Here is a 13,346-nt window from a genome sequence, read left to right on the forward strand (position 1 = left end):
AGTCTGAAACACAAATAGTGGTCTCCCTTAGTCAGCTGAACCAAGGGGACCCTAAGGCACAATCTAGACCTTCTCCCAATAAGTCTCCCACACTTGGTACAGAGGAAAATTTATTGATTATAAGGAGTAGGTTTGGAATAGGGTACTGGGTAAAGCAATATCAGAGAAATCCCTTAGAGCAAACAGTGGCTTGGTAGCCTTTGATTACACATCTGTGTTACTGCAAACTATATCTCTAGTTAGATCTCAAGTACCTTACTCACAAGTATCATCCAGAGGCAGGTGAAGATTCCCTCTGGAGGCAAGCAGTTCATTCACCATGAGTTTCAAGAGAGAGAGCGCAAGTTTCACGTGGTCTAGCTTCTCTGAGAGTCCTCATCATGGCTGCTGCCCCTCCTCCTGGGTAGTCTGGGTAGTAGAAAAGTGGCTCCATCATATTGTAGGTATCTAATGCAGGTGTACAATAGTTTATCTAATCAAAAGAACCTATCAGTCTGCGAGATTCTGTCACATCTGATGACATTTACCAAATTTTCTAAGTTTCCCTGTTAGAATACAAGGAGTATTTGCTTTGTTTCCTTTTTACGGCACTATACACAGAAAACATTTGGGAATAGAAGTGGAATAGGGGTAGAAGGAAGGAGACTAGGAAACTCAAAATTGTGCAACAGTCTGAATATCTGTCTTTATTATTTTCAGCATTGAGCACCAATGTATGATGAAGCCAGGAATAGTGTTCAGAAAACAGGAGCTAGCAGCAGTGTATGAGACAAGGACTAGCCCATTGGAAGCAAGTGATGTGGCTCTTCTGATTCCTACATTTTGAGCACCAAGGACAGTAAATAGAAGGCAGGGAGGAAGCTGAACTCCTGTAACCATGGACTCAGGGGTAAGACTGTAGGGCAATATCCTCCTTGCTTAAAAGGAGGTGCACCATGGTGCACCATGTCGCTGGAATATATTGGACCCATGGTTTGTAAGTAAAGGTAAGATCCAAAACAAAACACAAAAAACAGACTGACCTTGCCAGTGCTGAGTAGCTCGACATCTGCATAACCTAATCAGGCTGCAGAAACTCTCGTACCCTCTGAGGGGCTCAATCAGATAGGCATGCCAAAAACATGCGTACCACACACCTGCAGGATTAGGTTCTGCATAAAATGCAGTGGCAGCCACCACTTCTTTTTAAAACAGGGCCTAGTGGTAAACCAGGTTTCTGGTTTCTACTCCAAGAGCCATTTACATATTTTCAATGAAACAGTCATTGGATAAAATACATCATGGTCCTTGGAGCAGGGACTGGAATTCAGGTCTCCACCTTCCATGTGAATATGCTTATTGATAAGCCAGAAAGCCATGCTAATGCTTTCTCTCTTTTTCAGGCACATTCAATTCTAATTTTTTCCCTTTAAATTGATATAGGAGGGGTGGAGAACGTGCCCACTTCAGAATAACATACAGCCTGGGGACTCTCTCGGGAAGTGGAAGAAACATGTCTGAAGCCTTCATGCAAAAAATGGAACTGAACTTGGGTCTCCCACATCCTGGGTGAGTGCTCTAACCACTAGCCTAGTAAACACAAGAGTGGCAATGGCATCACATCTAGTTTTTTAAAAGACAAGAGCGACCCTTGCTTAGTAGGGAATGTAAGGTCCTACCTCCAGGCTGTGAATTTCAAGTGAATGATGGTGTCTCCCAGCAGCCCTGAAGAAAGCACCTACACTATAGGTCCTACAGTATCACATGTAGCATGCCCCTATTCTCAGCCTCTCCACATTGGTTAGTTCTAGGCAGTTCCATAAACAACAGGCTGCCTGGTCTGAATCTCATTGGAAAGGCCTCACTCTTCTCAATCACTCTATACAGAGACTAGGGTTCCAGATTCCACCCCAGGCACATATATATAGGGGGTTTGGTGCTCGGTGTCCTTGAATCAGCAGTTCACCCACATTTGCTGATGTACCTGCTTGCTTTAGGCATTTGCTTAAATCTCATTGAGATCATTGAGCCTAAGTGCTTTGCTTGACCATGGGCAACACTGAGGTGAGCCACAGGCAACCCATGAAAGCATGTACCTAGTTGCTTTGCAGTTGTGCAAAGCTGTTGTAATTATGATAGCTGAGCAGTTAACCCAGCACTGCATTCATTTTGAAGTTAATGTAAGTAAATAGTAAACAAAGGACTAGATTAATGAAGTAGAAGGACCTGTACTGGAAAGCAAAAACATACCTAGTAATTAAAGGATTCATGTCTTCCTACAAAGATATTCACATCTGGAGTCACATAAATGACCACAAAAGCAGCATCTGTTCTTTCTCAAATAACTATATGTTATTTACATTATGATACCACCTGGAAGCCATGAACCACTTGACACTGTGTACATACCAAAACTTGCTGTTTCCACATGAGAAAAAGAGAAAGGTGTTCCGGAGCTCCAAATGGAAACCAACATGGCATAATTCTTAGCTTTTAAGGTCAGATGGGACCATGATGCTAACATAATCTGACCTCATGCCAGGCCAAAGAATGCATCAGGTCAAGTATTTTCAGGTGAGCTAGAGAGTATTAGTACCATTCTATAATGCTTTTGTGAGAGTTCCTCTACAGTACTGTGGACAGTTCTGGTTTCCAAGAAGGTGGTGGCAAACTGGTACAGGTACAGAAAGAGCTACTAAGACAGCCTAACTTACAAGGTGAGCCTGAAAGAACCGGGAATGCAAAATTCTAAAACTCTTGGTTCAGAGTTGATACCTTTTATTAGATCAACTAAGAAGTCGGAAAAAACTTGACAATCTTTGTAAGCTTTTGGGCACACGCACCCTTCTTCAGGCTGAGGGAAAATTAAAGATGGTAAAAGGCCCTTTTGGTAGAAAATAAACTTCATTTTACACAGAGGAAGCTGAAGATGGATGGATGTTCCTCTGGAGCCATGAGAGTTCCTTTGTGTGAGTTGCTCTTTGATGTGCAGATGAGGCAGAATTTCTTCCCTGGCAGTGTCAGATGGCAGAAAGGCAGGGAGGTGTAGAAATCTTTCTTTCTTGTTTAGCAATCAAGTTTATAATTACAAAATTGGCTAAAATATGGCATCTTCCATGTTTTAGGGATGTATTTGGTAGCCGTGTTGGTCTAAATCAAAAAGAAATGCAAAACTCTAAAACCCTTGATTCAGAGATGATAACTTTTACTAGACCAACCAAGAAATTCCAAAATAAATTATCATTCTTTGCAGGCTTTTGAGCACATGTAAAAGAATTTGGAGCATTTAGATTAGCAAAATGAAGGCTGAGAGGGAACCTCACTATGTTCCACAAATACACCCTTGCAGTGGGCTAAACACAAGGGAAGGATGAATACTGACCATGCAAGGAATTAAGTACTGGAAGGGCAATTCAGTAAAAGTGGTAGGAGCAAAAAGCCTAACTAGGTTCAAGATGGGGCTTCATAAATCAATGCAAGGGCTTATTTGATGCATTGCCTGCAATAGCAATGACCCAAGAGGTCCCTCCAGTCCTATGTCCTCTGCTCTGATCTGTCTAATGAATTTCAGCCAGTAGTTCTTGCATCTCGGCTATATCTCACTGAGCTGCTGTATTTTGGTAGGGAAAAAAAAGCAATGTGGTGTAAGGCAGTGGTTTTCAAACTTTTCTCATTTGTGGACCCCTAAATAATTTCAAATGGAGGTGCAGACCCTTTTAAATTGTAAGTGTGGGTTTTCACATACTTTTGATTGATCATAGTCATCTTTCACAGACCCCTTAGACATAGTCTGCAGACCCCCAGAGGTCTAGGATCACAGGTTGAAAATTATTGCTTTAAGGTATTTACATAGGACATATCACCAAGGAAAGCAAAATTTAGTGACCAGAGGTTACCCCCATTAGCAGGATGTATAGTGCTATTGTTTAGGCTTGGAAAACAGCAGAGTTTCTTATTTTCTTATTAGTGTTATAACTACTTAACATGTTCCATCCTGTGTACTGTACATGTCTGCCAATGGGAAAAAGAACTTGTATGAAAATATAATTAGTGGAATTGAGTACAACACAGATGTGGATATTGTGGAAGGCAGTAGTGTAATGACAGTGTTGTAGGACATGTATAATTATTATGTCACTTAGCTGCACAACAGCATTACACAATCCTTTAACATTCTGTAGGTTAGATTTCTTTTTCTTAGACACTGTTGCACAGATTTGTGAGAGTCTGTGGGTGTGTGAGGGAAATGAAATTATAGCTTTTGCTTTGGAGAATGCAATGCTTCTGGAATGCACAGATTATTCTGGTACACATATTTTGAATGTTTACCCTAATATGTAGGTGTAGAAGAGATTTGTATCCTTCTGCTGAATATCAGCACACTGGTGCCTGGTACACTGCTCTCTCTCCCTTTCTGCATATCTTGAATAGAAATCTCTTTCCTTACGGTAGAGACATCTCTTGGGGGTAGGAAGTCATTGACCACATGCTGCAGCAGTGATGGGGGCAAAGGGAGCTTGCTTGCTTACTGATTGGTGGGAACCTGCAGCGTTTAAATCAACACTGTTGCAAGTAATAATGATAGGCCACACTAGGGATCAGGGTATACAGCTAATGGCTTCCTTCTTACTTGCTTTTTCCACATCTCACTGTCCTGCCCCTTCAAACTCTGCCCTTGTGTCCTAGCTTCTTATCATCTCCGCACATAACGTTTAATAGAATCATAGAATAGTAGGGTTGGAAAGGATCATGGGGCATGTGTAGACGAAACAGGGCCCCTAAATTGAAGCAGTGGTTTTTTTAAAACACTGCTTCAATTTAGAGCCCTTTAAACCCCCATGTTGTGTACACACCCAAACTTACCTGCCTCTCCAGCGGCAGAGAGGGGAGGGCAAGTGGTCCCTGGGCTGCAGGGGAGAGGAGGGGAGGGGAGGGGGACACTGGTGCTTCCCTCTGCAGCAGCGGTGGCTCCCCCCCCCAGGGAGCACCCACCCATAGACCCAGCTTGGGTGGTTCTGGGGGGCACCACAGCTGCAGAGGGAAGCACCAGGCCTCTGTACAGCTCAGGCAAGCAGGCAGGCAGGCAGGCTCCACTGGAGAAAAGAAAAAAAGATCTTGTGGAACCTGCCTTCCCAGGCTGCTGCCAGGCTGCTTGCAAGGCTTCTGCAGAGCCCCTAAGCTGCACGGAGCCCAGCGCTTTGCTCCACGGTTGTAGGGAAGCAAACTAAAACTCCTCAGCAGAGTTTTAGTTTGCTGAGCCCCAAGTCATTTAAGGCACATTACGCCACCAAATTTGCTACAGTGGCTGGAATTACTGCACAATAAGCTGCCAACACGTGCAAATGCCAACAACATTAAAGCAGTGCAAAAGCATTTAACCCACTTTAAAGTGTCATGCACACATGCCCCCTTGTTTTGTCTACACACGGCCTTGGGCAGCTATCTAGTCCAACCCCCTGTTCAAGGCAGGATTGTCCCTGACTAAATGAGTCCAGTCAAATATCTACCTAACCTGATTTCAAAAACTTGCAAGGATGGAGATTCTACAACCTCTCTGGGCAGCCGGTTCCCTTGCCTAAGTGCAAAGATCCTATTAGACAGCAGTTTAAGGGGGGAGCAGGGACAGCCACCAGGGTGTATATACACAAATGCCAGAAGCATGGGAAACAAGCAGGAGGATCTAGAGTTCTTGCTAGCAAGCAACAACTTTGTCCTCGTGGAACTAACTGCAACCTGTTGGGACTCTTCTCACATTTGGGTGGTGGGAATAAAGGGCTATACATTGTATAGGAGAGATAGAGTAGGGAAAAAAGGTGGGGGAGTTGCTCTCTGTGCACACAGTACACATCTTCCCTAATCAGATTAGGGTCAGAGGGTGGTCAAACAGAGACTGTGTGGGTTAGGATCCAAGGGGCTTAATTCAATAAGAATAAGTGCAAGGTGCTGTATCTAGGGAGGAAGAACTACCATCATACCTAAAAGCTGGGGGGGGTGACCTTCTCAGCTCCACTGAGGCAGAAAAAGATCTTGGAATCACTGTTGACTCCAGGATGAACACGAGTCACCAATGTGATGAAGCAGTTGGCAGAGCCAATCACACCTTGTTGTGCATCCATAGGTGCTTCGCAGACAGGTCCAGGGAAGTGATTCTCCCCCTCTATGCAGCACTGGTCAGACCGCAGCTGGAGTACTGCGTCCGGTTTTGCATGCTGCAGTTCAAGTGGGATGCAGACAACCTGGAGAGAGTCCAAAGAAGAGCCACTCGCCTGATTAGAGGCCTGCAGGGAAGGCCCTACGAGGAAAGGCTAAGGGACCTTAACCTCTTCAAGACAAGGCTGAGAGGGGACCTTGTGGTGGCGTACAAATTCATAGGGGGAGAGCAACATGAAGTGGTGATGATCTGTTCACCAGGGCACCCCCTGGAATAACAAGGAACAATGGCCATAAGCTACTAGAGAGAAGGTTTAGGCTGGGCGTTAGGAGAAAGTTCTTCACGGTCAGGGGTGCCAGAATCTGGAATGGGCTCCCAAGGGAAGTGGTGCTCGCCCCATCCTTGGGGGTCTTCAAGTGGAGACTGGACAGGCACCTGGCTGGAATCACATGACCCCAGGGTTGGTGACTCTTTTCTTGCCTGCCAGGGGCAAGGGTTCAGACTAGATGGCCCACTGAGGTCCCTTCTGACTCTATGAATCTATGAATCTATTAGAAAGCTACTGTTATGCTGCATGCATTTATGCCACTTTTATCATTGCTTATATTATATTGTCTATATATGGCTTTATGATTTTGGTCATCAAAGACACTGAGGGATGCATACTTAAGAAAAAAGGGAGAAGGCATAATTGTGAAATATTTCTGGCCATTATGTTATTGGAGTAAGGACAATTGCAGCTGTCTGTTACAAGCAGAAGGGACTACCATTGAGATGGGCAACCAGTGTATTTCATAGATTTCATAGACATCAGGGCTGGAAGGGACCTCGGGAGATCATCGAGTCCAGCACCCTGCCCAAAGGGCAGGAAGTCAGCTGGGGTCATAGGATCCCAGCAAGATAAGCATCCAATTTACTCTTGAAGGTGTTCAATGTAGGTGCTTGAACCACCTCCGCTGGCAGACTGTTCCAGACCTTGGGGGCTCGGACAGTAAAGAAATTCTTCCTTATGTCCAGCCTGAAACGGTCTTGCAGGAGTTTGTGACCATTCAGCCTTGTCATCCCTTGGGGTGCTCTGGTGAACAGATGTTCCCCCAGATCCTGGTGGTCACCCCTGATAAACTTATAGGTGGCCATCAGATCACCCCTGAGCCTATGCTTTTCCAGACTAAAGAGTCCCATGTCTCTCAGCCTATCATCGTAAGATCTGTTTTCCTGACCTCTGATCATGCGCGTGGCTGTCCTCTGGACTCTCTCAAGCTTCTCCACATCCTTTTTGAATTGTGGAGCCCAAAACTGGACACAGTACTCCAGCTGCGGCCTCACCAAGGCTGAGTACAAGGGGAGAATGACGTCCCAGGATTTGCTCAAGAAGCATCTATGGATGCAAGCCAGCGTTTTGGTTGCTTTACTAGCCGCAGCATCACATTGGAGGCTCATGTTCATCTTGTGGTCAATGATGACCCCCAAGTCTCTTTCTTCTGTAGTGCTATCCAACATAGCACTGCCGAGCCTATAAAGATGCTGCAGGTTTTTCCTCCCAAGGTGGAGAACCTCGCATTTTTCGGTGTTAAACACCATCAGGTTCTCATCCGCCCATTTGCTGAGCTTGTCCAGGTCAGCCTGGATCACCCGCCTATCTTCTGGCGTGGATGCTTTGCCCCAAAGTTTGGTGTCATCGGCGAACTTGGCCAGTCCACTCCTGACTCCAAGGTCCACATCATTAATGAAGATGTTGAACAGTATGGGTCCCAGGACAGAGCCTTGAGGGACCCCACTGGTCACAGGGCACCACGATGAGTGACTGCCATCGATTACAACCCTCTGGGTCCGACCACAGAGCCAATTTCCCAGCCAGCAGATCGTGGTGGAGCCAAGGCCACAACTGGCCAATTTGGCCAAGAGGTGATCATGGGATACCAGATCAAAAGCTTTTTTGAAGTCAAGATATATGACATCAATCTCTTCTCCCTCGTCCAGGTGATAGGTCACCTGGTCATAGAAGGAAATGATATTGGTGAAACAAGACCTCCCCGCAACAAACCCATGCTGGCTATCCCTTAGGATGTTAGCCTGGGCCAGTCCCTCAAGGATGGCCTCCTTAATAAACTTTTCTAAGATCTTCCCCAGGATAGAAGTCAGGCTAATGGGCCTGTAGTTAGCCGGATCCACTCTCCTCCCTTTCTTGAAGATCGGCACCACATTGGCCTTCTTCCAGTCTTCGGGCACTACACCAGAGCGCCAGGAGTTTTCAAAGATTCGTGCCAGGGGCTGGGCTATGACGTTTGCCAGCTCCTTGAGTACCCTGGGGTGCAGATTGTCAGGGCCGGCTGACTTGAAGGTATCCAGCTTCTCAAGATGTTCCTTCACGAGGTCAGCATTTATGGAGGGTAGGGGATCCCCATCACCCGGATCGCCCTGTCCCATAGCAGGCATGGGCGTCCCATGGGACTGATGAAAGACTGACGCAAAGTACCTATTTAATAGGTTGGCTTTTTCCTGGGTGTCAGTTTTCAGTTGCCTGCTTGCAATAGGAAAACAACCCCACAATACCTACAGCATCTCAGAGAAGTGGCCCATCAATGAGAGAAATTCCAGCTGTCCCTGGCAAGAAGGCATTTCTACAGGATTCTGAGACTCATGAGGAATTGGGATGTTCTGATGGTGGACACTGGCTTGGAGGTATTTAGGGCATCATTTTGGTGATAGAGAGGGTCTTTGTGTCCCAGTCTTTGGGGCAGTCCAGGTCCCCAGCAGTCAATGCTGACAGCATCAGGAGAAAGGCTGATCTCTAGAAACACTGGCAGGGCTCTTAGGAGCGCTTGGTTATAGCCAGGTGAGAAGGTAAAAAAAATTGGTTGTTTTGTTTCCTTACTGACATCCTGTAGTAAATTCATTGAGCACAATGATCCAACTAGTAATATACACACCTTACAGTACTTCCATCCATACCTGGTGAGACCATTCTCAGCTTTCAGAAAGGAAAATGGAATAGCCGGCCTCTTAAAAAACACAGAGACTACCATATCTCTTAAACTCACTCAGATTGCTAGAAAAAAATATTCATGGCTTAACACACACCCTACTCAAAAAGTCTATGTCACAATTTAATACATTTTAAGAGTCAAAAATGTCTCTTCAGTGAGGTGTGTGATGGGAGTAAGAAACAATACCTATCTGGGGGGCGTGAGAAGATCCTGTTAGGGCCCTCTTACATCTTGCATTCTGAGCTGCTCAGATATTGATTGGTGTTAGTGGTAGCTCAAATCTGGAGTGGTCACATGTTAAAGCTAAATACTTTCTCTGACTGTCCCCCACCTGCACAGGTATGAGTTGCAACAACAGGGCTGGTGAGCAAGGCCGGGCTTCTATCCCTGCTCTAGATTGGGGTTTGAGAGACATAGGTGGGGGGAAGAACATGAAGCTGGGCAGCAGAGAGTTAGTGGGATGGGGGTGGGTAATGAAGTGGGAGGTGGAAAGGAAATGGGGCTGGGAGATAGCCAGTAAAATGAAGCAAGTCAACCACTGAAGGATAAAATAAAAAGAAGTACAAAGAAATAAAGAGGAAATAAATTAAAGGCTTCATGTTTTGATAAATCAGGACTGGGATTGGGCTGTGGGGGTTGGTGGTCATGGTAACCAGGACAGCTAGGAGCTCGGAGCAGTAAGGAAAGGCACTTTTGGGGGAGATGCTTCCCCTGCCCTGGAAAGGAAGCCTCAGTTCATGGGACCTTGTTCCCCCACTCGGTGCTCTAGACCCCACTCCCAGACCCGGCCGTGGCCTGCAACCTGGCTAGCTGACATGTGCTCTGTTGTTTGCATGGGGTTGTGTCCCTGGGGGTGGGAAGGTCACGTTCTTGGAGGGGTGGAAGGGGGAGTTGGCTTGATACAGAACCACCCCCTGGGCAATAGAGTTCAGGAAGTGGCTAAGATGTCCAGAAAGAACAGATCAGCGGGGGCGGGGACCCTCTATCCTGGGATGTTGGAGGACTGCAACTTGGCCGGCTCATCTGTGGGGTATAGACACACATTAATGGAACACGAGCTGGGTAACACAGGTCAGAAAAAAATCTGCCCTCAGGTGGCATAATTTCAAGCCACCTAAAATATGCTTAAAACTAGTTTCAGGTGTTAATGTGTGGACAATCCAGGGGTTAAGAGCTCAAGGAGCCAGCTAAAATTCACGTGTAACAAGGCCCTTAAGGTATACACAGAAAAATCCCATTTGCAATTTACTTTTTGGTTGAGGGGTCACCATGGTCTTCATTCATACTCTGCTTAAGTCACCAAAGATACACTGGTGTATCAATATTTCAGTACAATCAAAATAAACATAGGGAGAATCAGAACTATATAGAATCATTAAACAAAAATAGGGCTAGAAGGGATCTCAGGGATCACCTAGTACAAACCCTTGCTCAAGGTAGAATCATCATGTTTAATATTAAACATTTCCCAGGGCAGAGCTACCACAGTTCCTCTAGGTAATCTGGTCTAGTGCCTAACCATCCTTATCATAATTAGAAATGTCTTCCTAATATCCAACCTAAATTTCCCTTGTTCCAATTTCAAACTCTTACTTCTTGTAGTAGGCCCTATAGACACAGAGAATAGTCTATCACCAACCTCTTTATAACCATCCTTCATGTATTAGATTATTGTAAAACCCATCAGCTTCTCTATACTAAATAATCTTAGCCCTTCCAACCGTTCCTTGAAAATCATATTTCCTATGCACTCACACTTCTTTGTGAAGGCCTCTAATCTTATCTTCTCCACAAAGTCCTGCTAACTTAATGATAGAAAAAAAAGATTGAATGTATAGACAATTTCTGTAGGTGTTTTAGAATTCCATACCATTTTTATGAGTCTTTGGAATAGGCATTTTCCTCAAGATGTTACATAGATTATTCCACACTGAATGGCATCTACTGTCTGAGAGATATTGCTTAGGTGGCTGACTCACCACTATATCACTCCACTTTTATCATGGCATAACCCCGCTAAGATCAATGAAATTGCACTGGCACAAAACTGAAGTAACAGTATAATGAATCGGGCCCTACTTTTCGGTTATATAGCTAATTTTCCATCTAAATATTCTTAAAGAACTCAGTTTTCATTGAATGACAGTGGGAGCAAGTGCTTACCAACTAAGGCAAAGCAAAATCCCCATATCATGTGGAGTCAAAAATATACTACCTTCTTTTACTAGACAAAGAAATTACCTATAACCTAGAAAAATTCAGCTTCAGCTCTGTCTCCAAGTTAAGCTGCACCTAGACCTATTCATACAGTACTGTACTACTAAACTCATCCCCTATGTCTTCTTCCCTAGAGACCCACCCGCATTACCCTTATACCCAGAGTGACAGACACATCCCTTAGTAAGAGAGCAGAACCCACGTAACCCCTCCTCAGCAGAGCAGGGTATACTTTCAAGATGGAAATCTGGAAGCAACAATCAGCCTGTTATATGCAGCTATTGCTACAAAAAAACAGTCTTCATGATTGACCACAAGATAAACATGAGCCACCAATGTAATACCGCAGCTAGCAGAGCGAACAAAACTCTGGCTTGCATCTACTGATGCATCTCGAGCAAGACGCAGAATGTCATCCTTCTGCTGTACTTGGCCTTGGTGAGGCCACAGCTGGAGTACTGCATCCAGTTCTGGGCTCCGCAATTTAGGAAGGATGTCAAGAAGCTTAAAAGAGTCCAGAGGAGAGCCACAGGCATGATAAGAGGGCAAGAGAACAGGCCTTATGAAGAGAGGCTGAGAGCCATGGGACTCTACAGCCTGCAGAAGCGCATGCTCAGGGGTGACTTGGTGGCAGCCTATAAGTGCAGCGGGAACTGGGAGAATACCTGTTCACCAGAACAACCCAAGGGATGCAAGGTCCAGTGGTCACAAACTCCTGCAAGACCGTTTTAGGCTGGACATAAGGAAAAAATTCTTTACTATCTGAGCCCCCAAGGCCTGGAACAGTCTTCCCCAGCAGTGGTACAAGCATCTACTCTAAACACTTTTAAGAAACATTTGGATGCTTATCTTGCTGGGATCCTTTGACCCTGACTTCCTGCCCCTTGGGCAGGGGGATAGACTCGATAATCTTAATAGGTTCCCTCCTAGCCCTAATGTCTATGAAATCCGTGAAATCTATTAATTCATTCTTGTGCTGCTATTATGCTAAGTGGAGTATATTAAACTGCATTACACAAACTTTAACTGCTTCCTTTTCCTAGCTTTGCAGAAATGTTCCTGTTACACCACTTTGATTACCTAATAATCCATAAAACACTAAAAACACATAGAACATTACCAATATATTGACTAACATCTATAGAATTGCTTATATTTTTTGCAACCAATCTTGTACATTAATGATAAGGTGATATATGCTATTTCAATCACACTGTATATATGAGAAGTTCCTAGGTTCTAGGTTTTATTGCTTTGTTAGAAGGAATTTTACACATTACTGATTATTTGTACATAGCAGACCGGTTTGTGGTACTGTTCAAATGTATCTGGATAACTTCAGAAAGGAGTTTTATGAGAAAAGTTACCAGCCTTAGAAAGACACTTTTGGAAAAATCTCCCAAGACCCTGTTAGACACTGCAAGTCATAACCTTGTATCAGATGTCTGTGTAGTACTAAGCAGTGCTAATGCCCATTGTGATTGAGTTGTGCCCTTATGTGAAGATTAGTTTTAATGCAGTCCTGTGCTAATGCAGCTATACTATACTACTTCCAGTTCAGGAGCTGGCACACAGGGAGTGTCTCACTGTATTTGTACACATACTGCCATTCTCTTATATCTGCGTGCATCTAAGTCATATAGAATGTATAGAATTTAATTCTCCCTTCACAACAGTTTTACATCAGTGGAAAGTCCATGACTGTAGGTACACCTCACTTATACAAAAGCAAGTGAATAAAGGAATAATTTGCTAGGACTATAGCCACAGTGGGATTTAGTCACCTAACTCAGAGGAATCTAACAGAGATTGAATACCTAATTCTGAGTCAGGTGCCTAAATCCCATTGTGGGTCTGGCCCCTCCTGTGATGGTGTCACCACTAATAATCTTTTTTTTAACTCATGAAGTGTAAGGACCACTTTCCACAGCTTGTTCCTTGTGTAAAACTATGGCTTTGGTTTTACAAGCAAGGAGTCCATTACAGGATTTATTAGCAGTGAAATTAGTAAT

General features: G+C 44.6%; 1 long non-coding RNA gene across 2 annotated transcripts in view; it reads left to right on the plus strand.

Annotated features, from left to right (window-relative positions):
• Positions 1 to 13,346, plus strand: part of LOC149869572 (uncharacterized) — an 87,681-nt gene that overhangs the window by 34,623 nt on the left and 39,712 nt on the right. For both annotated transcript variants that reach the window (XR_016441113.1, XR_016441112.1), the window contains exon 3: positions 1,423 to 1,548. This is a non-coding gene — a long non-coding RNA (uncharacterized LOC149869572). The remainder of the gene's footprint in view (positions 1 to 1,422; positions 1,549 to 13,346) is intronic.

Source organism: Crocodylus siamensis, chromosome 3 (assembly GCF_052110815.1).
Source record: "Crocodylus siamensis isolate JL-2025a chromosome 3, ASM5211081v1, whole genome shotgun sequence".
Classification (NCBI taxonomy): Eukaryota; Metazoa; Chordata; order Crocodylia; family Crocodylidae; genus Crocodylus; species Crocodylus siamensis.